The sequence below is a fragment of the Lactuca sativa genome, chromosome 2 (assembly GCF_002870075.4).
Source record: "Lactuca sativa cultivar Salinas chromosome 2, Lsat_Salinas_v11, whole genome shotgun sequence".
In the NCBI taxonomy this organism is placed as follows: domain Eukaryota; kingdom Viridiplantae; phylum Streptophyta; class Magnoliopsida; order Asterales; family Asteraceae; genus Lactuca; species Lactuca sativa.
Genome location: NC_056624.2, coordinates 71,252,313 through 71,279,717, shown reverse-complemented (window position 1 = coordinate 71,279,717; position 27,405 = coordinate 71,252,313). Strand labels below are relative to the sequence as shown.

General features: G+C 40.9%; 1 pseudogene; it reads left to right on the top strand.

Annotated features, from left to right (window-relative positions):
- Window positions 1-960: 960 nt before the first annotated feature.
- LOC128132325 (uncharacterized) lies at window positions 961-23,920 on the top strand (annotated as a pseudogene).
- The last annotated feature ends 3,485 nt before the right edge of the window (window positions 23,921-27,405 follow it).

The following is a 27,405-nucleotide window of genomic DNA, read 5'->3' as shown; positions in this document are numbered from 1 at the left end:
GACACTCGCTGATAGATGACACACATTTGTAAGTGCCCTAAAAGATAATGTCAGTTTTGCAAAATTTGAAGGATAGAGGGCACGCATTTGTGCGCGCTCTAAAATTAGTGTCAGAAAAGAAAAAAAAATGCGGAGGGCGCCTTTCATAAAATGTGTGTCATGTAAATGTGTTGCTTGATAATTTTTAAGTGAAACACGCGTTTTAGGCGGGAAATGAAATCGACGAAAATTACCCCCGCCTATTGAATCCCAAAAATTAATCCCCCTACCTCTTCTACTTAGCAAGAAAAAGCACTAGGTCCCTCATCTTCATATTCAGTATCATCAAACATCTCGTTCATCGGATCTCTACTCGATCTCCTTCTTATCAGTATCATCAAACACCTCGTTCATCCTCTGCATTATTTCCATCGTTCTTCCTTCTCCTTACTGATCAATACCCAAAAAACCCTAATATTATAACCACTCCTCTTTTCTCGCACAACAAAATCCCAGAACATCACCAAATAGTAACACCTTGTTCCCGAGTTTAATTGAGTTTCATTAAACGAAAGAAAAGAAAGGGAAGTAAAGTATGGAGAGAAAAGAAAAGGAGGGGAAGGAAGTGATTAACTTTTTCGTGTTCCCGAGTCCGAAGGAAAAGAAATGAAGTTTTTTTAAAAAAGAGGTCTGCAACAGGGTCGTAGAAGAAGTAGCGCCTTTTAAGCAGCAGGAAGAAATACAAATTTTTTTATTGTATGCTGAGAATGATATCGTGATCTTATTTAATCGTGTGTTGTTATCCTTATCATTGATTCTCGTCTCTCCAAATCTCTCCAATTTGGGAGGAAGATTAGGAGGGAATATTTTCCTCTGATTTCCTTTCTTTTCTTCCTAAATCATTCCAAAAAAAACCTCAGGAACACGAAGGTTTACTTTTTCTCTCCGATTCCCTCCCTTTCTCTCCACTTCCCCTGTTAAATGACACTCGGGAACGGGTGTAAATTCTACAAAATCGTTGTGACCATTTTAGCTAGGGATTTTTTCAAGAACGAAAATGCTCTCGCATCTCTCTTAGCTCTGAAACAATGGACGATTAACCTTGCTTCGCCTTTGGTCACTTCTCCTCCGGCGACGTTAGGCCTTCCTCATTACAAATCGACCAACGATAAGCTAATACTTGTAACAGAATCATTTCACTCTCAATTGGGTGTGCGACTCGTCCATCGCACTGATGATTACGAATGTGACTCTTCCACCACACCTGTGATTGCGTCCCGTCTCACCTCCCTTGCCGCTACCTTAATAGGTTTATCTATTCAATTAGATTTTTCTTTTCAGTTAGAAATCGATTTCGTCCCCTCCCCAACTCTTCATCTCTTCACTAAAATCGTTGTTCATCTATCCACAAAAATCTTCACGGTTTCTTTTATTTCACTCCAAGGGTTATTTGATAGCTCTTGTATGGTTTATTCCATATACTGAATCGAGAGTCAAAACCATTGTCGTGGTTGTGGTGGAATCAAAATGCAGGATTGAACCATTGTAGCAGAGAGATCTTGAAACTTTTGATTAATACTTCTCAAGTCGTTTCCAATGTAATGTGAACCTCTTGATACTTCTCATGTTAACTCTCTAATTTTAGTATAGTTATCGTCTTTTAAAATTAGGGCTTCTATTTGAATTATTTCATTGAACGACGGGTGAATCAGACCGTCTTCTCAATTTATTTGACAATGAAGAACAGTGCGCATAATTTCTTTGTCATGTCCAATTTATCTCGACTAGATCTCAAGCAGGATTTGATCTTCATCTCTATTGATGCTCTAACTTTTTTCCTTCAATGGAACTGTGAACTTTTATGAACCCTAGCTTCTACATAAACCTCTCTTTTAACCGAGCTTGGAAAGACCACGTGGCTTTCCACATTTAAGAGTTCTTCCTGAAGATGTATTATTATTATTATTATTAAATATTACTTTCATCATAATCAAATCATGCAAGAAAATGAAATTCTTTTTATTAATTTATTTGTTCTAATAACAGGGTGTTGCAATGCTTGATATTTCTAATTATGAACGAAGAGTTGATCATCATACAGATATGCGTATGGATATCGATCATATGTCTTATAAGGTATACAAAGATTGGTTTCTTTTTTAGTAAAATTACGAAAATGACCTATTGTGTATATGTAGGAGCTTCTTGCATTAGGTGAGCAGATTGGGAATGCTTGATCGGGGTTATCAGAAGATTTTATTTCAGGTTATTTGAAAACAAGGGCATTTATGTCTTCTAAGTTGGAAGTTGTTTCATGTGCTGATCAAGAACTTAGTTTCTGCACAATTTGTCAGGTATGGGAAAATTCGTAAAAAGTTAGGGAAAGAAAGTCTCATTTCTTGATTTTCTTTAGTAACTCGTCATTATTCATTAAGTCTAAAGAAAAAACACTTATTTAGATTATGGGTTTAAGGGTAAGTATGTTTGGTTCGCATGGAATGAAATGATGAAGGAAAGGAATCAGTCATTCCATTCCTTCCCTGATTCCATCATACTAATTCAACATATGATTTGTGTTTAACAGATGGAATACAATGATCAAGAAAGCATTAGAATGCTGGATTGTAGTCATGGATACCATGTGGATTGCATCAAGAAATGGCTAACCGTTAAAAACACATGCTCGAGGGGAAATTACCAAAAGATGGTAGCCGAGGGGAAATTACCAAAAAACACCCTGGCTTGTGGGGATTATGGGAATGACACTTAGCTGTTCACCATTCCAAATGTACACGGTGTCATGGTCAAGAATGCACAAGAAGAACTATTGCAGTGGTATGCTGAAAATGCCATGCAGTGGTATGCTGAAAATGCCAAAAATAACCCTGTGATTATACATGTAGATGAAACGTGTGCAGCTGGTATTATACAAGCAATTGGTCATTTTATGCTTGGACCAAACACATTACCCAGAGACTTACCCTTACCTGACCTTTTCAAGTTGGACGATTTTGACCATGCGTATGAAGTAGTCAAGTTTTACTTGTTTCTGGAGAGCTGGTTTCGTGGTGATATTGAGAATACTAAACAATATTTGGAGAATTTGAAAGTAGTTTGTGTACGTTGAGCCACTTCACTTTTTCTCATGTTTTATTTATTTATTTATTTATTTATTTATTGGTATTCTTACTCCATGCATGTTTTTTGTGGTATCATTTTTATGCAGTCTTCATTTGGTTCTTATTTTAGTCCATTTGGTGTTGAGCAATCTCTTCATGAAGTGATTGGTAAGCTAGGAGAAAGCTATGGGGAGAAAAAAGGGACAAAAATTCGAATTTGGGTTGATCAAGTTTTCCCTTCTTAGATTGATTCAAACACATGGCTGGTGAAGTTCAAGAAGTTGGAGCAATCTGGTGTGTCATCTTTATCTTGCAGTCTTCACTTTTACACTCAAAAAATAAAAAATGAAACATCATCATGGTTTTCTTTTTTTTGTAGGTGAAGAGCAAATGTGTTGCTTTACCACAGTTATATTGAGTTGAAAGGTAACATTTTTTGATACAATAATTATTGCAATGAAGTGTGGCAATGTTAAATGTTTGTTGTTGGTTACAGGATGTGAAACTTTCACAAGGGTTAACTGTGGCAACCCCAAATATATTGTCGTTACAAACCCTATTTTCACTAACGGAATGCGTCACTATATGTTATTTCTCGGTAATGTTTGGGTCGTCAATAAATAAATATCTAGTTATTTATATGTTCCGGTATTATCATAAGTAATTATAACTTGTAAACGTTAACCCCGTTTAACTAAATAGAGTTATATTACTTTTCAACCACTTCACCCGGGTAAAAAGTTTTAACCCCGTTAAACTTTAGCATCGGGTAGCCGTGTATCGGGTGCAATACCCGAGACATATAAAAACGATTGAACACTACAATTGAACTCTTTTACCACACCTTCACCTCTCTCTCACTACTTTCTCTCTCTAGACCCAAAATCGACCCAAAATCCGCGAATTTCCGACTTCCGAACATAAGGACTCATTCCCTATCTTAATCTAAACATACTTTACTATATTTAGAGTCCAAAATCATAGAAAACAAGGAACAAAAAGGAGTTTACGGCCTAAGAAGCCCCTTAGGCCGTAAACCCCTAAAAACGTGTCAAAAACCTCATTTTTCCTTCCTTTAAGCTTATGGACTAATTAAGGCATAAACCTAGGAGAGTTTGGACACTAAAATACAAGGAATTGAAGCTTAAAAAGGAGTTTACGGCCCAAGCTTATGCTTAGGCTGTAAACACCTCAAAAACCCCAAAAACCCTTGTTTAAAGTCCCAAAAACTCATTTAGGGTGTTTGGTAATTTGGACTTGACACTAAGGAAGGTTTAAATGCATCAAACAACATCATTTGAGGACAAAAAGAGGAGTTTACAGCCAAGGCTAAGCTTGGGCCGTAAACACCCATGTTTTTGTGTCAAACAAGTCCTAAAACTTCTCCGATGCATGTAAGGAATTTAGCTAAGGCCCTTGGATGTGTGTTGTACCGTTAAACTTCCCATTTTGCGGCCAAATGAAGAGTTTATGGCCAAGGATATTCTTGGGCCATAAACTCCCCAATTTTCATGCCAAATTGTCCCAAAACTCATTTTAAGGCCTTCTAGAATTTACCTAAGGTGAATGAGAACATGTTGTACCATTTAAGCATCCATCTTGAAGGATTTAATGGAGTTTACGGCCCAAAAACAAGTCTTGGCCGTAAACTCCCCAAAATGTCACAAAATAATAGTTTAATCCCTCCATATTGGTCCAAGACACATACCATTAAAGTAAGGAAGTGGAATAAGGCCTTAAACATGCAATTTGGAAGACCACATGAGCTTACGGCCAAGCCTAGGGGGCTTACGGACGTAAACTCCCAAAGAGTGGCCTTTGGGCCATAAACTCCAAGGGAGTGAGCTCATGGACCCTCCCGTAAATCCTCCTTATCCTTAAACCACTCCCGGGAACCCCTTCTAGGCCCTAAAACCCCGAATTGATGCTAGAATACCTCAATACTTAAACGGAAAGCATAAAATGATTAATTTATTGTAAAACACATATTCTAATATGACATTAGGGTCCTAAAGGTGTACAAGTCATTATTTGGAACAAAACACTCAACCGACACTTTTACCCGATTTACCCGATTCACCCGATTTACGCGAATTCAGGTGAGTTCATACCCCTTTAATGAACCTTTCAAATGTTTTATATGTTTTAGGGGGGAGATACAAGTTGAATATACATGTTTATGAAAAGTTATACAAGACAATTATTCATATTACAGAATTAATCACATGTGATTCACTACTTGTAGTTCAAATCATATGTGATTTATCACTATGCCATATAAATCAATCATCTGTTTTCAAAACTATTTTGAATTGACAAACAAGCTTTAAATGTTACTTTTATACAACACTTTTGTTTAATAAAACTCCTTATAAAAATGTAACCACACTGATATATTTATATAAGTAAGACTTGAAGGACTTAGGACCGATAGCTCGCCTTATTTCCTGTTCTTGTTTGATTGTGGGCTTAGGGTAGTGGTTATCCATCCGACTGTCGTTGATTTCTTAGTTATATATCTCGTATATTAGTACGGATTACAAGTACTTCTTATTTCATTAGATTCCTAAATCACTAACCTGACTAGAACTACACACACTAATTTAACTATAATAGGTATAGTTAAGGTCTCTATCCCTTGTTTTAACTACTACTCTACACTACTATAATTCTCTCTATTATGAAGCTATACACTAATAAGAGAATACAATACAAGTTATACAAGAGACTACTACACTATAATACAAGAGAATGTACTAATCATGAGATAATTCATTAATCCACTACGAGATACTCTATTCGCTACACACTATGCCCGAAGTTTTCCCATAGGAAGACGACACTATATGTATAGATCTATACGGGGCAGACGCTATTACATCCCGACTGATAACTTCAGTCCAAGCCGCTCAGGTCCAGGGATGCCTTTACTCTACTACGCTATGCATGATTGGGAAGGTCATGAGGGTCCGCTATTACTCACACTATTGGTAACATACAAGAAAGACACTATATCCGCACTAAAATACTAAAAGAAAGATGAAGTTAATATCCCGAAGTAAATAAGTATCTAATACTAAAGGATGCTGCACCACTATTATGTACTCCAAGAATAACTCACTATATTGCCTTACTTATTGGTGAGTCACTATTATACTTCTACGATAAATGGCTTTCAAAGATAGAAACACCATATTTCTTAAAGATTTTCAATTACTATATAGTTCTGGAAAATATTGGATTTTCTAGGTTTTATCACTACTTATGATTACAAACTTCAGTTTTCATACTAATGATTCTAATGCTTTTTATACAAGAACTCACACTAAACTCTTATGAACTCACCAGCTTTATGCTGATATTCTTTTCAAAATAACTTGTATCTTCAGGTCAAAGATAGACAGGTACAGCTGCAGCATTTTTGGGAGAAGATGGAGCATGCAAGACCCATCTCTTATTTTTGTTTACTTTTGGTGTTTGTCAAACATTAAAAAACACACTTGTAAATACACTTACTATGTAAATGAAATGGTTGTATGTTTCTTGCTTTTACTATTACACAATTGTGATGATACTGTACACTACGTCATCCACCCCGAAACGTATTCCGCCGTTATCGTTTTGGGGTGTGACAGATTGGTATCAGAGCATTGTTTATAGTGAATCAAGTATATCAACCTATAAAAGATATACGAACTATAAACACTTCGGGACTAAAACACTCTAACCAAGAATATATACTGTTAAGTATCTAAAGGATTTAACTAAGTATATATATACACACATCACTATAAAACACAGAAGTCAGTATCATCCTAAAACAAAAGAAAAGTATTAAGATTGTTGAATAGCATAATTGGGCCTAGAGACATATAGTCACCTTTAAGGGGACGTAGCCTGATCAACTACATTTTCCTGGGTGTGACTAGCATGTGCCTAAGCTTGGTTGTGGTGTTACAACAAGTCTAAAACTTACCAACACTACCACAATCACATTAACATTAGAATACTATAGGAGTATTCTGTACCTCTAAAAACATACATCTGTGAGAACTAAAAAGGGTCGTTACTGATGGAGCAATAGTTGCTAAATGGATACTTTCCAGTTACATGTGACTAGGGCATTATAGACTTAGAATCTGTGATCTTTGCTTTACTTCCTGTTCCTTGTTTGGTTGTGGATTTAGAGTTAGGGTCACTTATTCGACGAACTATCCTGCCACAGTCACATGTAATTAGTATGCATTATACAAGTATTGGTCTAACTCGTGACGATCACCTTTTAAGTAATTTAGGTTAGTACGCCTATTAATCTTCTTTTCCCTTTTCTCGCATAGATATCATGGCTGGCTTCCACCCTCCTGGCGACCCGTACTACCCAAACCAGGGTAATGGAGGACGGCTCAGCGAAGAGTCGGACGATGGTCACCCAATTCCTTTGGATGACCACCGGGCAGAAGGCTTTCCAGATAACTCCGACTCCGAGCCAGAAGTTAATAACCTACCACCTGGAGTTCCGAACCCTAACCCCCGTACGACATTTCAGGGTCCCACTCCTATGTGGGCCATATCCTTGCACAGATGGAGCGAAGAGCAGGGTCAGCCCATGCCATACAATGGAGACCGAAGCATCTACAACATAAACGAAGGAGGATCAGTAGATCGGGTCCTGCCCATCATGATCCGAAGGATTGCCAGGAACGTCGAGCAGGGTCAAGCTGCTATAGGTCGAGTTATAGAAGTGGATGCCAACTCGAATCTCAACACGGTTCACATCCGTCAACTCGAAGAAGCCATGGACAGGACAAGGAGGACCAACGAGGCTCTACAGCATCAGTTGGCTGCAACCCGAGCCAAAGTTAGGGAACTACGTACACGCCAAAGGACACATGATCGACAACTTCAAGAAGTTATGTGTCAGCTAGCGGACCTAAGGATTCGCCCAGCAAGTAACCGTCGCCAGTAGAAAATGTCTAGTTACCTCAATCTTTTGTTTAAAGGATTAACCTTTTCACTCTATGTTCCGTAGATCTATTATCTGTAAACATTCCTAGCTTGATAGTACTCTAGTTAAACCTCTAAACTGCCAACATTTTCTCTATGGTATGATGTAAGACCGATATCTAGGTCAAATTTTCATGAACTTGTGTTGCGTCATTGATACCAGTTTATTGGCAACTGATTTCTCTATTGCCATAACTCTCATCTTGATCTTGAATTATGTTGATTTAATCCACGAAGCACTCTATTTATATTCGCAATAGGCTCTTACTATTGCTATCATTTCTATAATTCTTCCAGTAAAGGATGCCTCCATGAAAGCGTCCCAGCAGAGGAAGACCCGCAACTCAAACCCCTACTCCACCACCTCCTCCTCCGTAGATCGACCCGGTGTTGTTCCAAACAGCGGTGACTGCGGCCGTGACAGCAACCATGGCCCATATGAATTCTGGGGATGCGAGCGGTGGTAACTCCAGGTTCGGCGAAGTCCATCAAAGAGTGCAAGGATGCACTTATAAGGATTTCATGAACTGTAAACCTACCTTCTTCGACGGTACCGGAGGAATCCTGGCATTATCCCAATGGTTCGAAAGAACCGAAGCGGTGTTTGAGATGTGCTCTTGTCCCGAAGAGAGCAAAATCAAGTTCGCTACTGCTACCCTCACTAACAGGGCCTTGACATGGTGGAACGGCCATGTTAGCTCACTCTCCTTGGTCACAGCCAATGCTATGGGCTGGGACACTCTGAAAGATCTTATGAGAGGAGAGTACTGCCCTAGGGGCGAAGTTCAGAAACTTGAGGAAGAACTCTGGAACCTCAAGATGAAGGGGACTGAGATAACGGCTTATACGGCCAGGTTTTGCGACTTGGCGGCAATGTGTCCCAATATGATCCCCTCTGAAAGCAAGAAGATTGAACGATACATATGGGGTTTAGTGCCTCCGTATCGAGGAAATGTTCTAGCTTCACGCCCTACAACTTTTGACAGCGCCAAGGAATTGGCCCATAGCCTAATCAACCACGAAATCCCCTCTACTCCAGCAACAGCAACCACAACAACTACTGCACCACCCGCTTCATCTGACAGAAAGAGGAAGCGATGGGACAAGAAGAAGGGCAAGAAAACTCAAACCTCCTCAAAGGATCAGCAAATTGTGGCGGTCCATGCTGCCACCACCCCGGCTACTCCAGCTGCTCCAGCCCCACCGAAAGCTTACAGTGGAAATTTGCCCAAGTGTCCCAAGTGCCCTTTCCACCACAACAGCCCCTGCCGTGAACTGCAGTGTTCCAACTGTGGTCGAAAGGGCCATACTGTCTGATTTTTAAGGCCCCTCCCAAACCTATCACGCAGGTTCCTGGTACGGGAGTGACCCCAACTTGTTATGGCTGCGGAGAGGCGGGTCATTTTAAGAGAAACTGTCCAAAGACCACAAATGTTGGAGGGACTGGAAGGCTACTCGCTATCGGTCACATTGAAGCGGTAGAAGATCCCACGGTAGTCACGGGTACGCTTCTTCTCAACAACTCCTATGCCTGTGTTTTATTTGATAGTGGTGCAGAAAGAAGCTTCGTAAATCATAACTTTAAATACTTACTCAAACAAACCCCTCAACCACTAAAAGAAACATTCGTCGTAGAAATGGCTAATGGGAAAACAGAAAGCTCTAGCGAAATCTACATAAGTTGCACTCTCATATTAGACGATCACTCATTTCCAATCAATCTTATGCCAGTCTCAATCAAAAATTTCGATGTCATTGTTGGTATGGATTGGTTGAGTCTCCATCGCACCGATATCCTATGTTCCGACAAAGCCATTCGTCTGAACCTTCCGAATCACGAAACCCTCTTGATATATGGAGATAAGCCGAGTACGAGCCTGCGTATCATCTCCAGTGTTCAGGCTCAAAAATACTTACGCATGGAATATCGCACCTTTCTTGCTCACGTCGTCGACACTAACCAGAAATCGAAAGATCCAAAAGACATTCCCGTAGTATGCGATTTCCCTGATGTCTTCCCGGAGGATCTTCCCGGCCTACCTCCCAAACGTCAGGTTGAGTTCAGAATCGACCTAATTCCAGGAGCTACCCCCGTAGCTAAGTCGCCCTACCATCTAGCACCCGCCGAAATGCAAGAACTATCCGGTCAACTCAACGAACTGCTCAGCAAGGGCTTTATAAGACCGAGTTTCTCACCTTGGGGAGCTCCAGTCTTGTTCGTGAAGAAGAAGGACGGATCGTTTCGGATGTGCATCGATTATAGAGAACTCAATAAACTCACGGTTAAAAATCGCTACCCTCTTCCTCGTATCGACAATCTATTCGACCAACTACAAGGAGCAAGTTACTTCTCCAAGATTGATCTTAGATCTAGGTATCATCAGTTACGGGTACTTGAGGAAGACGTTCCGAAGACAGCTTTCCGAACCCGCTACGGACATTTTGAGTTCGTAGTGATGCCCTTTGGACTAACTAACGCCCCCGCAGTCTTCATAGACTTGACGAATAGGGTGTGTCGTCCATACCTGGATCAGTTCGTCATCGTCTTCATTGACGATATGCTCGTTTACTCTCGGAGCGAGGAAGAACACAGGGATCACTTACGATGAGTCCTGGAAACTTTGCGATCCGAAAAGTTATATGCGAAGTTCTCTAAGTGCGAGTTTTGGATCCGAAGAGTTGAATTCTTAGGTCACGTGGTTAGTGAAGAAGGAATTCATGTGGATCCCTCCAAGATTAAAGCTATTGAGAACTGGTCAGCACCGAAGACGCCTACGGAAATTCGTCAATTTCTAGGCCTCGCTGGCTACTACCGTAGATTCATACAAAACTTTTCTCGTATTGCGAAGCCTCTCACTATATTAACACAGAAAGGCGTATCGTTCGACTGGGAAGAAAAACAAGAGAAAGCATTCCAAACCCTGAAGCGAGCCCTATGCACCGCACCAGTATTATCCCTTCCCGAAGGGACAGAAGATTTTGTTGTATACTGTGATGCATCCAATGAAGGGCTCGGTTGTGTCTTGATGCAACGGGGTAAGGTTATCGCATATGCCTCGAGATAGCTAAAGACCCATGAGGCGAACTACACTACTCACGACCTCGAGTTAGGAGCGGTTGTCTTTGCACTAAAAATCTGGAGACACTACTTATACGGGACGAAGAGTGTGGTGTACACTGATCATAAAAGTCTTCAACATATACTGAACCAAAAAGAACTCAACATGAGACAGCGTCGATGGGTCGAGCTACATAACGATTACGAGTGTGAAATTAGGTATCACCCGGGAAAAGCGAATGTAGTAGCAGATGCACTGAGTAGGAAGGAGTATATTGGTCGAAAGACCAAGTCGTTGACGATGACTATCCATTCGCATCTCTCCACACAGATCAAATAGGCTCAACTGGAAGCCTTAAAGGCCGAGAACGTGATGGGAGAATCTCTGCGCGGAATGGATAAAAATCTGGAGGTCAAGGGTGACGGAGCCTACTACTTCATGGACCGAATCTGGTCTCCACGCCATGGAGGTTTTAGAGATTTGGTTATGAGAGAAGCACATAACACTCGCTACTCCGTCCACTCGGGATCAGATAAGATGTATCTGGATCTCAAAAAGCTATACTGGTGGCCGAACATGAAAGCAGAGATCGCTACCTTTGTGAGTAAGTGCCTTACTTGCGCGAAGGTCAAGGTCGAATATCAAAAGCCATCAGGACTCCTCCAACAACCTGAGATACCAGAATGGAAGTGGGAGAGGATCACAATGGACTTTATAACCAAACTTCCCAAGACAGTGGGCGGATTAGATACCATTTGGGTCATTGTGGACAGGCTGACCAAGTCCGCACACTTCCTACCCATTAAAGAAACGGACAAGATGGAGAAACTCACTAGAATATACATTAAGGAAGTAGTACGACTACATGGCGTCCCTATATCTATTATCTCAGACAGAGATAGTAGATTCACCTCTAGGTTTTGGCAATCGTTGTAAGAGGCACTAGGGACGAGGCTGGACATGAGTACCGCCTACCATCCACAGACCGATGGACAAAGTGAGAGGACGATCCAAACCTTAGAAGATATTCTGCGAGCTTGTGTGATTGACTTCGGCAAATCATGGGACACACACTTACCTCTTGTGGAGTTTTCTTACAATAATAGTTATCATACGAGTATCAAGGCAGCTCCGTTCGAAGCCCTCTACGGCCGTAAGTGTAGATCCCCTCTGTGCTGGGCTGAGGTGGGTGACGACTGAGAAGATTCTACAAATACGTGAACGACTGAAAGCCACTAGAGATTGACAGAAAAGCTACGCGACAAACGAAGAAAACCCTTGGAATTCCAGGTGGGAGATCAAGTCCTGTTGAAGGTCTCACCCTGGAAGGGCACGATACGCTTTGGAAAGCGTGGAAAGTTGAACCCAAGGTACATAGGGCCTTTTGAGATTCTCGCCAGAATCGGCCTCGTAGCTTATAAACTCAACCTACCTCACGAACTAACCAACATACACCCTACCTTTCACATCTCTAACTTGAAGAAATGCCTGTCAGACGAGACACTCGTAATTCCCCTTGATGAGATTGAAGTCAATGAGAGCCTCAACTTCGTAGAAGAGCCTGCGGAGATTATGGATCGAGAAGTAAAACGAACGAAACAAAGTCGTATCCCAATTGTGAAAGTTCGGTGGAACGCCAAACGAGGACCGGAATATACTTGGGAACGCAAAGAACAAATGAAACTCAAATACCCCCATCTCTTCGCGTAGTAGTATTGTAATTCTTATCTGTATGAATTCTAAATTTCGGGACGAAATTCCCCTAACGGGGGGATAGTGTGGCAACCCCAAATATATTGTCGTTACAAACCCTATTTTCACTAACGGAATGCGTCACTATATGTTATTTCTTGGTAATGTTTGGGTCGTCAATAAACAAATATCTAGTTATTTATATGTTCCGGTATTATCATATGTAATTATAACTTGTAAATGTTAACCCCGTTTAACTAAATAGAGTTATATTACTTTTCAACCACTTCACCCGGGTAAAAAGTTTTAACCCCGTTAAACTTTAGCATCGGGTAGCCGTGTATCGGGTGCAATACCCGAGACATATAAAAACGATTGAACACTACAATTGAACTCTTTTACCACACCTTCACCTCTCTCTGACTACTTTCTCTCCCTAGACCCGAAATCGACCCCAAATCCGCGAATTTCCGACTTCCAAACATAAGGACTCATTCCCTATCTTAATCTAAACATACTATACTGTATTTAGAGTCCAAAATCATAGAAAACAAGGAACAAAAAGGAGTTTACGGCCTAAGAAGCCCCTTAGACCGTAAACCCCTAAAAACATGCCAAAAACCTCATTTTTCTGTCCTTTAAGCTTATGGACTAATTAAGGAATAAACCTAGGAGTGTTTGGACACTAAAACACAAGGAATTGAAGCTTAAAAAGGAGTTTACGGCCCAAGCTGGTGCTTAGGTCGTAAACACCTCAAAAACCCCAAAAACCCTTGTTTAATGTCCCAAAAACTCATCTAGGGTGTTTGGTAATTTGGACTTGACACTAAGGAAGGTTTAAATGCATCAAACAACATCATTTGAGGACAAAAAGAGGAGTTTACGGCCAAGGCTAAGCTTGGGCCGTAAACACCCAAGTTTTTGTGTCAAACAAGTCCCAAAACTTCTCAAATGCATGTAAGGAATTTAGCTAAGGCCCTTGGATGTGTGTTGTACCATTAAACTTCCCATTTTGAGGCCAAATGAAGAGTTTACGGCCAAGGATATTCTTGGGCCATAAACACCCCAATTTTCATGCCAAATTGTCCCAAAACTCATTTTAAGGCCTTCTAGAATTTACCTAAGGTGAATGAGAACATGTTGTACCCTTTAAACATCCATCTTGAAGGATTTAATGGAGTTTACGGCCCAAGAACAAGTCTTAGCCGTAAACTCCCCAAAATGTCACAAAATAATAGTTTAATCCCACCATATTGGTCCAAGACACATACCATTAAAGTAAGGAAGTGGAATAAGGCCTTAAACATGCAATTTGGAAGACCACATGAGCTTACGGACAAGCCTAGGGGGCTTACGGCTGTAAACTCCCAAGGAGTGGCCTTTGGGCCGTAAACTACAAGGGAGTGAGCTCATGGACCCTCCTGTCAATCCTCCTTAGCCTTAAACCACTCCCGGGAACCCCTTCTAGGCCCTAAAACCCCAAATTGCTGCTAGAATGCCTCAATTCTTAAACGGAAAGCATAAAATGATTAATTTATTGTAAAACACATATTTTCATATGACATTAGGGTCGTAAAGGTGTACAAGTCATTATTTGGAACAAAACGCTCAACCGACACTATTACCCGATTTACCCGATTCACCCGATTTACGCGAATTCAGGTGAGTTCATACCCCTTTAATGAACCTTTCAAATGTTTTATATGTTTTAGGGGGGAGATACAAGTTGAATATACATGTTTATGAAAAGTTATGCAAGACAATTATTCATATTACAGAATGAATCACATGTGATTCACTACTTGTAGTTCAAATCACATGTGATTTATCACTATGCCTTATAAATCAATCAATTGTTTTCAAAACTATTTTGAATTGACAAACAAGCTTTAAATGTTACTTTTATACAACACTTTTGTTTAATAAAACTCCTTATAAAAATGTAACCACACTGATATATTTATATAAGTAAGACTTGAACGACTTAGGACCGATAGCTCGCCTTATTTCCTGTTCTTGTTTGATTGTGGGCTTAGGGTAGTGGTTATCCATCCGACTGACGTTGATTTTGTAACACCCAGATTTTCAAAAATAAAATTTTCATTTAATTAATCAATTTCATATTAAAAACACTTGTTTAAAATCTTATTCACATTCAAATTACAAAACGTAGTTTCATTTCCGTTATAAAAGAAGACCAGGATCCTCCAAAACACAACTCTTTCTTCGGTGTGTACAATCGAACCGTTGCCATCCCGCGTTACTGTAAGAACCTGAAACAACGTAACATAAACAACGTAAGCACGAAGCTTAGTGAGTTCCCCAATATACCTTACGCACATACGCCCTCCGGCCCGGACCGTTCGGTCCACATAACATTGCCTTCCGGCCCGGATCTTTCGATCCACATAACATTGCCTTCCGGCCCGGATCTTTCGATCCACATAACATTGCCTTCCGGCCCATACACATATAACACATAACACATATACTCTAACACACAAAGCACATATATCATATATCATACCTGACCTTCCTGTCACATAACACCTTGCCTTCCGGCCCATATATCAACATGTATATCACGCGTAGCAGCTAACTTTCCATTTATAGCATATAAACATAATACATAACATACTTGACCTTCCGGTCACATAATCAAACCCTTCCGGGTGAGGTATAGTGAGAAGACTCACCTCGCGGACACTAGAAGATAGCAACTCCTAAAATCCCTTGCACTTGATCCTCCGAGCTACAAGCTCCCTGTAACATCATATATCCCTTATTTAATACTTCTATCTTCCACGTTAACTGACCCTAAGAATCACACCAGTCAACTCTGGTCAACAGTCCAATGTCAGCTCGACTGGACTCGGCGAGTTCCCTGGCGACTCGACGAGTCTGGTCGTCCTTCAATCCTCTGAGATTCCCCTTCTACTCGTCGAGTATCTTCTTTGACTCGACGAGTCACTCCTGGAAGAATCGCGGGGCCACCCCGACTCCACTCGCCGAGTCTGAAGAACAACTCGGCGAGTCCCAGTGAATCTTCAAGCTACTCGCCGAGTCTGATCATCCGACTCGGCGAGTCCACGCCATGCAGTCGATCCAACTGCTTCCTGAGATACGTTTTTCCCGAGATACACACTCATGGGACTTCTGGACCTCTAATCATCCTATTACTAGGGTAGAAACCTTTGTATAACAGCATAATAATCCATCAAATCTCCAAATGGGTTTCATAAACCCTAAATTCGTATACACATCAAAATAACGGGAATGATCCGAAACCTTACCTGAAAACATACTCTCTGTGTCCCCAAACCTCAGAACTCGACCTCCTTGCTCTTCTTTTGGCCAAAACCCTTCCTCTTCTTGCACCACAATTCCTTCAAAGTCAATAATGGCCTTCAAGTTTTGCTCCAAATGCCACAGTCGTCTAGGGTTCTCCACAAACGGCCAAAAGACGTGAAATGACGACAAACAACCCTTAAATACGACCCAATACGAAACGGCTAGGGTTTCTGCTGAACAGCGTCGACTCGCCGAGTCCATACCTGGACTCGTCGAGTCCAGTCGCGAACCCGCGACCAAATCTGCGACCCTACTCGGCGAGTCTGGCTCCAACTCGCCGAGTCTCCCCTTTAAAACACCCCAAAATGCAATTTAACAATACTTGAGATTTTGGGCTGTTACAATTCTCCCCCACTAGAATTAGACTTCGCCCTCGAAGTCTCACTCTGAAAATAGTTCTGGATGCTGCTCCCGCATCACACGTTTCGGCTTCCCTAAACACTTCTGATATCTTCCGAGGTCGCTACTGAACCACTACTAGAGGTACCTCCTTGTTCCTCAGAACCTTGATCTTCCGATCTCCGACGGCCACTGGCCTCCCGACGTAACACAGGCTCGCATCCACCTAATCGTTCTCTAGTAGAACCACTGCTGACTCATCCGCTATACACCTATTCAAGTGCGACACATACCAGTGTCATGGATCCGTCCCAGTTCCGTTGACAGCTCCAAACGATAGGCCACCCTTCCTACCTTCGCACCTTCACGAAAAGACCCAACATACCGGGGCCCCCCATTTACCCTTCTTCCTAAATCGAAGCAACCGTCAGAAATACGAAGTCGCTGACCTGAATCACATACTCGTAACGGCGTCTGCCTGCATAACTTTCCTGTTAACTCTAAACGATCACTAACTCTCCTTAACCTGCTGAGTCTGCTCTGTCGACTGAAGCCCAAACTCTGTACTGTCCATCTCTCTCCGTAACCGAGAACCACCCAAGATGCAACTCTGCTCTTAAACCCCAACAATCACTCGACCAATGAGGGTTAGGAAGCCCTGAACCACCGGATCCCCGATCCAAAGCCCACTTTGTCCATCCCAGACCAACTGAGAGATCCATTCTCACTCCCAGAGTAACTCTCACAAATTCTCCTCTTGCCATCATATACACATGCTGAACTAGCCCCAACACTCGTAGGTTGGAAGACCCGATACACTGATGATATCCTCGAACATCTCCCAAAATGAACCACTACATCCACCCTACACTCTGATCAGATTCACACTGAAAATTTAAAATTTTCTCTCTCCATGCATCCCTTCTGAGCCTCAACAGACATCCCAACCGGATGGGTTCCTACTCCACTGCCGCGAACACGATGCTCAGAACCATACTCGAAGTACTCTAACCATAACTCTGCTCTGCAGCTTTCACTTTCGTGAACTTGCACCCCCTTCGGAGTTACATACCCTCCTCTTTTCCTTTTCCACGGAATTCTCTTGAACATAATGCCACTCCAACCGGTGCCACGGTGCTCGCCCCAAGCGACACCACCCTTTTTGCGTAACTGCCATTCACATACTCTGGTTCTCATTGCAGGGGCTCTCAATCCCATGCACTCTCTCCACTCATCAAAATCACTGCCTCCGCTAAACAAGATCAACAACCCAGGGCCAGACCTTCCAATGCAATCACACTGCAACATACGTGATCCGCAAATCTCAAACTAATCCAGCAATACCAACAGAGTCTCCAGTATGACTGGACCGACTCTCATAACACATACTAGCCACTCGAGGCTATGTCTCTGTGGGTCGTACACCCAACTCTGCGAACCCTCAGGTTCTGACTCTGGGAACCTTCCGGTTCCAGCTCTAGAAACATGCACAACATAATCCCGTAGGATTAATGCTGTACAACCATCACGTACCTCAAACGTACCAACACTCTGACCGCAAAATTCCGTTTACTTACTCAAGCTCGATTCCGACCTCCTCTCAGGCCTCCACAATCAAATGCCCTAGGTCTGTATCTCGCCCTGCATATCCAACACTCGCTCTCGTCGGCCTATACTTTGCGCTGACAAACACTGCTGAATCCCGGCAGCTAAGCACCCTCACATACTCATCGATCTCCCAGAGAATTTTCTAATTCTCCCCCACTAAAGCACTGACTAACTGCCACCGATCGTCATTAACGACCTTTCAGAACAATCCTGCACAAAAAGGACATTTACCCACTGACTGCTTCCCACAAGCATAAGCAACCCTCAGCAACACACATCTCCTCCCTGATCGATCCACTCAAAAGAATCCGATCTTTCAATTATCCACTCCACCACTGCAGATGCTACCCGTCATTCAACCCAGTGCCGCACCTCCACTATCAACCCTCACGAACGATGACCAACGGAATTCCCAAGCAATAACCCATAACCAAACCCACAACCTGCCAAAGGTTGAATATCGCATCGAAAACCGCACAAAGTTACCGGCACTAAAACACCAGACTATAACCATACCAAACCATCAGGGAACAGCGAATGCCAAGACGAAACCTGAAGCACCAATCCATAACCATACCAATCCCGCGAAACAACGACTACCGCATCGAAATCCACACTACCCGCACAAACAATACGCCACAAACAACGCAAGCTAATCAAGACATCAAGACAGCATCATACCCGCAGCTGCCTCCGGCACTGCTCCGTCTCCCTCTGCCGCAAGCCGATAAGCACAACCCTGAGCCCTTGGGCTCTACTCCATCCTGTCCTCCTCCTGAACTCCTCAAGGTGGCCGGTGCTAGAGCCTGCACCGATCCTGCAAAAGCTGTGGACATTTGACCCTCAAATGTCCCACCTGCCGACACTGATAACAAATCCTGGAATCCCGAATTGGCACTGACTGCCGACAACCCCGTGCACCATGCCCCTCCTTTCCGCACTCGCGGCATGCACCATTGGGCCAACAAGCTCCGGTGCCATCTCTCTCACACTTCCCACAAGTGTGACCGCTCCGATCCCCCATTTCAACGTCTACGGTCCTGAACCGTTTCGGCGCTGACTGCGACTGCATCGGGGCCTGTTCCAGCTCACGCAACTGCAACTTAACCTCTAACTCACGCCACATGGCGGCCTTCTGCAACTCCAACAGGGTCTCGCACCTCCGCGCAGACACGAACTGTCTGATACCCCCTTGAGCTTACTCGAATATCGGGCATCTGAGCCTGCTCCGGAGCGAACTCAGGGCGAAACATCGCCCTCCCAATAAAATCCTGGTGATCTCAGTCACCGACTCCAAATCCTGCTTCAGCTCGAGGAATTCCCGAGCCAATCTCTCCTTTTCATCTCGCGGAACATAGCGAGTACTGAACATCCCTCTGAATTGATCCCATGAAACCGCAGCCCTCTGCGCATCGGAAAATGACCTCGTGGTCAACCTCCACCAATCCTTCGCCCCGAGCCTCAATAGGTTCAGAGCACACCCCACCCTCTGATTAGCAGGGCATAAACTCGTGGAGAAACACCCCTCCATGTCTGGAAACCATCTCATAGCAACAATCGAGTCCTGAACTCCATCGAATGTGGGAGGCTTCGCATAATAGAAGTCCCGATACTGAAAACCCCGACTAGTCCCTTTCTTTGCCGTTGCTACAGCCGCTGTAACCGCCGCGGCAGCCGTTTCTGCGAAAGCCGCATATCGCTCATCAAACTACTTCAATCATAGTGGTCCTGATCGACCCAAACAATTCTGGCGACTCAACCCGCAACAATGCAGCAACCTCATCACGCCGGATCTCGCGAATCCTCGCATCCCGCTCGCTCGTCCGATCGATAACCGGATAACAAGATAGCCACAAGCATCATCCACTACGAACCATGGTACTCATCCCATGACATCCTTCCTCAACATGCTTCGGTGTATGGTACCTGAACCATAGCACCATTCCTCAACCTGTTCCAATGTATAGCACTCGAACCACAACATCTATCTCAATCTGTTCCGATGTATGGTGCCCTGACCATAACATCACTCTGTATACGCTCCGATGTATGGTATCCGAACCATAACATCACCCCTCAATCTGTTCCTTAGGACCTTCAGAATGCCCCCTGTATCAAGTATGGGTCCTCTGCTTTCAGTAGTACGGGCCCATACTACCTGCTACATCTACCCATACTTTCCACACGGACCATTCCAGAGTTCCTAAGTAGCTGATAAACCTGCTCTTTCACCAATCTCATCACGCGTGCTCGCTTTCCAGCGAAATCCCCTACTCTACCAGCGCACTCATCTGGCTAGGTTTACTCCCTAGTCCCTTCCGCTATCCTCCCACTTCTTTGCTATCAGCTGCTGAAGAGTTCCCAATGATGCCAGCCTTCTACCTCCTGAGTATCGTCATACTCACTTGGTAGCTGACTCCCATCATCGATAACTCCACAAAGCACAAAGCAAGCAGCATTCGAGCATTGAAGCATACATAGGACTCCCCATCTGTGGTAGCTCCACCTTCTCAATTCATCCTCGGAAGTACCTCTGTACTCCGTAGCTTTACCCCTTGTGCGTTCTAACTAGATACTCTCACTCATCACATACACATAAAAGCATAACGCACATATAACAGCAAACCCTAGACTAAGGCATCACAAATCAGGCCACTCTAGTCCTAAGATGTGAAGTACCTAGCCTGTCTCTAGCATGCAATAATGTCTCATAAAGTGCATAATGGATATTTCATAATACAAAAGTAAGGGTATTTTGGGAAATCACCGTTTGGCTCTGGCTGATTGTACACACTACTCTTTCTTGCTTTCTCTTTGAACTCTTATTCACTTTTAGAAAACCATTTATTTGGAAAACTTTTTCTTACTTCCTCAGTTTGAGTCCAGATTTACCCGTAGGCGCGTCCGAATCCCTCAAACCAAGGCTCTGATACCAATTTGTAACACCCAGATTTTCAAAAATAAAATTTTCATTTAATTAATCAATTTCATATTAAAAACACTTGTTTAAAATCTTATTCACATTCAAATTACAAAACGTAGTTTCATTTCCGTTATAAAAGAAGACCAGGATCCTCCAAAACACAACTCTTTCTTCGGTGTGTACAATCGAACCGTTGCCATCCCGCGTTACTGTAAGAACCTGAAACAACGTAACATAAACAACGTAAGCACGAAGCTTAGTGAGTTCCCCAATATACCTTACGCACATACGCCCTCCGGCCCGGACCGTTCGGTCCACATAACATTGCCTTCCGGCCCGGATCTTTCGATCCACATAACATTGCCTTCCGGCCCGGATCTTTCGATCCACATAACATTGCCTTCCGGCCCATACACATATAACACATAACACATATACTCTAACACACAAAGCACATATATCATATATCATACCTGACCTTCCTGTCACATAACACCTTGCCTTCCGGCCCATATATCAACATGTATATCACGCATAGCAGCTAACTTTCCATTTATAGCATATAAACATAATACATAACATACTTGACCTTCCGGTCACATAATCAAACCCTTCCGGGTGAGGTATAGTGAGAAGACTCACCTCGCGGACACTAGAAGATAGCAACTCCTAAAATCCCTTGCACTTGATCCTCCGAGCTACAAGCTCCCTGTAACATCATATATCCCTTATTTAATACTTCTATCTTCCACGTTAACTGACCCTAAGAATCACACCAGTCAACTCTGGTCAACAGTCCAATGTCAGCTCGACTGGACTCGGCGAGTTCCCTGGCGACTCGACGAGTCTGGTCGTCCTTCAATCCTCTGAGATTCCCCTTCTACTCGTCGAGTATCTTCTTTGACTCGACGAGTCACTCCTGGAAGAATCGCGGGGCCACCCCGACTCCACTCGCCGAGTCTGAAGAACAACTCGGCGAGTCCCAGTGAATCTTCAAGCTACTCGCCGAGTCTGATCATCCGACTCGGCGAGTCCACGCCATGCAGTCGATCCAACTGCTTCCTGAGATACGTTTTTCCCGAGATACACACTCATGGGACTTCTGGACCTCTAATCATCCTATTACTAGGGTAGAAACCTTTGTATAACAACATAATAATCCATCAAATCTCCAAATGGGTTTCATAAACCCTAAATTCGTATACACATCAAAATAACGGGAATGATCCGAAACCTTACCTGAAAACATACTCTCTGTGTCCCCAAACCTCAGAACTCGACCTCCTTGCTCTTCTTTTGGCCAAAACCCTTCCTCTTCTTGCACCACAATTCCTTCAAAGTCAATAATGGCCTTCAAGTTTTGCTCCAAATGCCACAGTCGTCTAGGGTTCTCCACAAACGGCCAAAAGACGTGAAATGACGACAAACAACCCTTAAATACGACCCAATACGAAACGGCTAGGGTTTCTGCTGAACAGCGTCGACTCGCCGAGTCCATACCTGGACTCGTCGAGTCCAGTCGCGAACCCGCGACCAAATCTGCGACCCTACTCGGCGAGTCTGGCTCCAACTCGCCGAGTCTCCCCTTTAAAACACCCCAAAATGCAATTTAACAATACTTGAGATTTTGGGCTGTTACAGATTTCTTAGTTATATATCTCGTATATTAGTACGGATTACGATTACTTCTTATTTCATTAGATGCCTAAATCACTAACCTGACTAGAACCAAACACACTAACTTAACTATAATAGGTATAGTTAAGGTCTCTATCCCTTGTTTTAACTACTACTCTACACTACTATCATTCTCTCTATTATGAAGCTATACACTAATAAGAGATTATAATACAAGTTATACAAAAGACTACTAAACTATAATACAAGAGAATGTACTAATCATGAGATAATTCATTAATCCACTACGAGATACTCTATTCGCTACACACTACGCCCGAAGTTTTCCGATAGGAAGACGACACTATATGTATAGATCTATATGGGGCAGACGCTATTACATCCCGACTGATAACTTCAGTCCGAGCCGCTCAGGTCCAGGGATGCCTTTACTCTACTACACTATGCATGACTGGGAAGGTCATGAGGGTCCGCTATTACTCACACTATTGGTAACATACAAGAAAGACACTATATCCGCACTAAAATAATAAAAGAAAGATGAAGTTAATATCCCGAAGTAAATAAGTATCTAATACTAAAGGATGCTGCACCACTATTGTGTACTCCAAGAATAACTCACTATATTGCCTTACTTATTGGTGAGTCACTATTATACTTCTACGATAAATGGCTTTCAAAGATAGAAACACCATATTTCTTAAAGATTTTCAATTACTATACAGTTCTGGAAAATATTGGATTTTCTAGGTTTTACCACTACTTTTGATTACAAACTTCAGTTTTCATACTAATGATTCTAATGCTTTTTATACAAGAACTCACACTAAACTCTTCTGAACTCACCAGCTTTATGCTGATATTCATTTCAAATTAACTTGTATCTTCAGGTCAAAGATAGACAGGTACAACTGCAGCATTTTTGGGAGAAGATGGAGCATGCAAGACCCATCTCTGATTTTTGTTTACTTTTGGTGTTTGTCAAACATTACAAAACACACTTGTAAATACACTTACTATGTAAATGAAATGGTTGTATGTTTCTTGCTCTTACTATTATACAATTGTGATGATACTGTACACTACGTCATCCACCCCGAAACGTATTCCGCCATTATCGGTTTTGGGGTGTGACATTGACTTGGGTGCATGTGCACCAAACATGGATGGATGGATCAACGAGCGATAACAAAAATTGGTTTCTTTAAGGTTTTATGCCTCTCTCGCCTTTCACCTATCTTAGATATATATGTTTATCTTCGAAAATAAATGTAGTAAGTTGAATCTTGTGTTAACAAGGAATGGTTGTTTAGGCCATAAATACCAAATAATATGATTTCTTCCTTGATCATGTTCATGCCATGGTAACATAGACTCTTACAAGTTTTAATGTTTATTTAGTATTTCATAAGAAAAATGATCAATTATAACAATATATTCGTCTAGACCTTGAGTTCCGAGATAACATAGTAAAACATCGTTTTTGTAACAAATAAATAAATAAATAAATAACAACCGTTTACAATTTACGCCAACTTTTATACTAGTGAATTGTTTAATATCATATTTGCCATCATCATTTTTTATGTATAGGCGTAACAAGTGGTGTTGAATTTGAATAATGTTACTTTAAAATCAATGTTAAACAACAATACATATTAAATTGGAGATAACTATACAACAATACATACATAGTAGTCTAACAATTCCATTGTTTCTTACCTTCTATCTAACATTTTAGCCACATTTCTTCTTTGTTGCAACTTTCAGTGTTCATTATCGATTTATTATTATTATTATTTTAGTTATTCAGATTGATCTGCTAGCTGAGATTAGTCAGTCACCTTGCATTCTTTCGGAAGTTGATGCAGCTATCAAAACTAAGTGAACGAAAAATGATGTGGACAAGTATCTAAAGGTACTTTAAAAGTAAAACAAACTATTGACAATTCTGATTCATTTCAGACTCTAATTTAATTTATAATTTTGTTGTGTTATACTTGTACAGACAAGGCCACAAGGGACTTCTTTTCTGTCTAAACTAAAGCAGAAACTTCTTCTTTCACCATGTGAGGCAGCAAGGGCAGGAACACGATACAATGTGCAATTATTGAATTCCCTTGTTCTTTAAGTTGGAATGCAGGTATTTTTTTGGTTAACATAAAAAATTTTAAAATCTTAAATAGTTGTTGGTGTAAAGAATGATTATAAGAATTTCACTGCATGTTGAGGCAGGCAATCCAGCAGTTGCAGGCAAGAACGCCACGCGGACAATCCATGGTGAGCAATGCTTCGCTGGTGATCTTCTTGGTGGGAGCTTGAGATAGAAGGGCGCTACCTCTGTTTGAAAGTAGTTGCAAATCAGTTGAGATATCCCAACAACCATACACATTACTTCTCCTTCATCCTTCTCTACTTGTTCTCAGAATCAAATCAGGTCTGCTACCTCACTTTCAATAATAATGATTATTATTATTATTATTATTATTATAATAATAATAATAATAATAATAATAATAATAATAATAATAATAGTAATAATAATAATAATAATAACAATAATAATAATAATAATAATAATAATAATAATAATATTAATAATAATTCCATTGTGGATTCTGGATACAATAAGAAGTAGAAACAAGGTGTTCCTTAATAGTAGTGATTGAAGGTTATTTTGGTTCTTGAAACGAGACTCAAGATATCATATTTTGGCATGGCTAGAAGCTTTGGAGGAAACGAGACTCAAGCAAAAGTAAACACACAGAGAGTTGTTGGCACATAGTAAGCTAGATGATGCAATTGTATATAAATGAGTTCATTTTTTATAACATTTACACACTTTTGGAATAATTATTTGTATTTGACATATTAGTGAAATGAATTATCTTTGTTATTTATGGTATTTTATTTTGTATTATGAGATTTTTAATATATTATTTAATTTGAAAATTAGTAAATCTATAAATAATATTTTTTTTTAAACATTTAAATATATGATACGCAAAAATGTGTGTCATCTTCATTTATGACATGGCCTTTAACGCCACGCGGACAATCCATGGTGAGCAATGCTTCGCTGGTGATCTTCTTGGTGGGAGCTTGAGACAAAAGGGCGCTACCTCTGTTTGAAAGTGGTTGCAAATCAGTTGAGATATCCCAACAACCATACACATTACTTCTCCTTCATCCTTCTCTACTTGTTCTCAGAATCAAATCAGGTCTGCTACCTCACTTTCAATAATAATGATTATTATTATTATTATAATAATAATAATAATAATAATAATAATAATAATAATAATAATAATAACAATAATAATAATAGTAATAATAATAATAATAATAATAACAATAATAATAATAATAATAATAATAATAATAATAATAATAATAATAATAATTCCATTGTGGATTCTGGATACAATAAGAAGTAGAAACAAGGTGTTCGTTAATAGTAGTGATTGAAGGTGATTTTGGTTCTTGAAACGGGACTCAAGATATCATATTTTGGCATGGCTTCAAGCAAAAGTAAACACAGAGAGAGTTATTGACACATAGTAAGCTAGATGATGCAATTGTATATAAATGAGTTCATTTTTTATAACATTTACACACTTTTGGAATAATTATTTGTATTTGACATATTAGTGAAATGAATTATCTTTGTTATTTATGGTATTTTATTTTGTATTATGAGATTTTTAATATATTATTTAATTTGAAAATTAGTAAATCTATAAATAATATTTTTTTAAACATTTAAATATATAATACGCAAAAATGTGTGTCATCTTCATTTATGACATGGCCTTTAACGCCACGCGGACAATCCATGGTGAGCAATGTTTCGTTGGTGATCTTCTTGGTGGGAGCTTGAGACAGAAGGGCGCTACCTCTGTTTGAAAGTAGTTGCAAATCAGTTGAGATATCCCAACAACCATACACATTACTTCTCCTTCATCCTTCTCTACTTGTTCTCAGAATCAAATCAGGTCTGCTACCTCACTTTCAATAGTAATGATTATTATTATTATAATAATAATAATAATAATAATAATAATAATAATAATAATTCCATTGTGGATTCTGGATACAATAAGAAGTAGAAACAAGGTGTTCCTTAATAGTAGTGATTGAAGGTGATTTTGGTTCTTGAAACGAGACTCAAGATATCATATTTTGGCATGGCTAGAAGCTTTGGAGGAAACGAGACTCAAGCAAAAGTAAACACACAGAGAGTTGTTGGCAAATAGTAAGCTAGATGATGCAATTGTATATAAATGAGTTCATTTTTTATATCATTTACACACTTTTGGAATAATTATTTGTATTTGACATATTAGTGAAATGAATTATCTTTGTTATTTATGGTATTTTATTTTGTATTATGAGATTTTTAATATATTATTTAATTTGAAAATTAGTAAATCTATAAATAATATTTTTTTTAAACATTTAAATATATGATACGCAAAAATGTGTGTCATCTTCATTTATGACATGGACTTTCTTGATAAGTGCTTTCTTGATATGCATCGCGTGTCATTAACACGTGCGTCATAAGGTTACGACATACGGATGCATGTTGTCTTCCTTTATGATAGGGCCTTCCTTGATACGCATTGCGTGTCGTAAATACGCGTCGTAAATGCGCGTCGTCTATAGACGACACGCAAAAGCACGTCGTCTT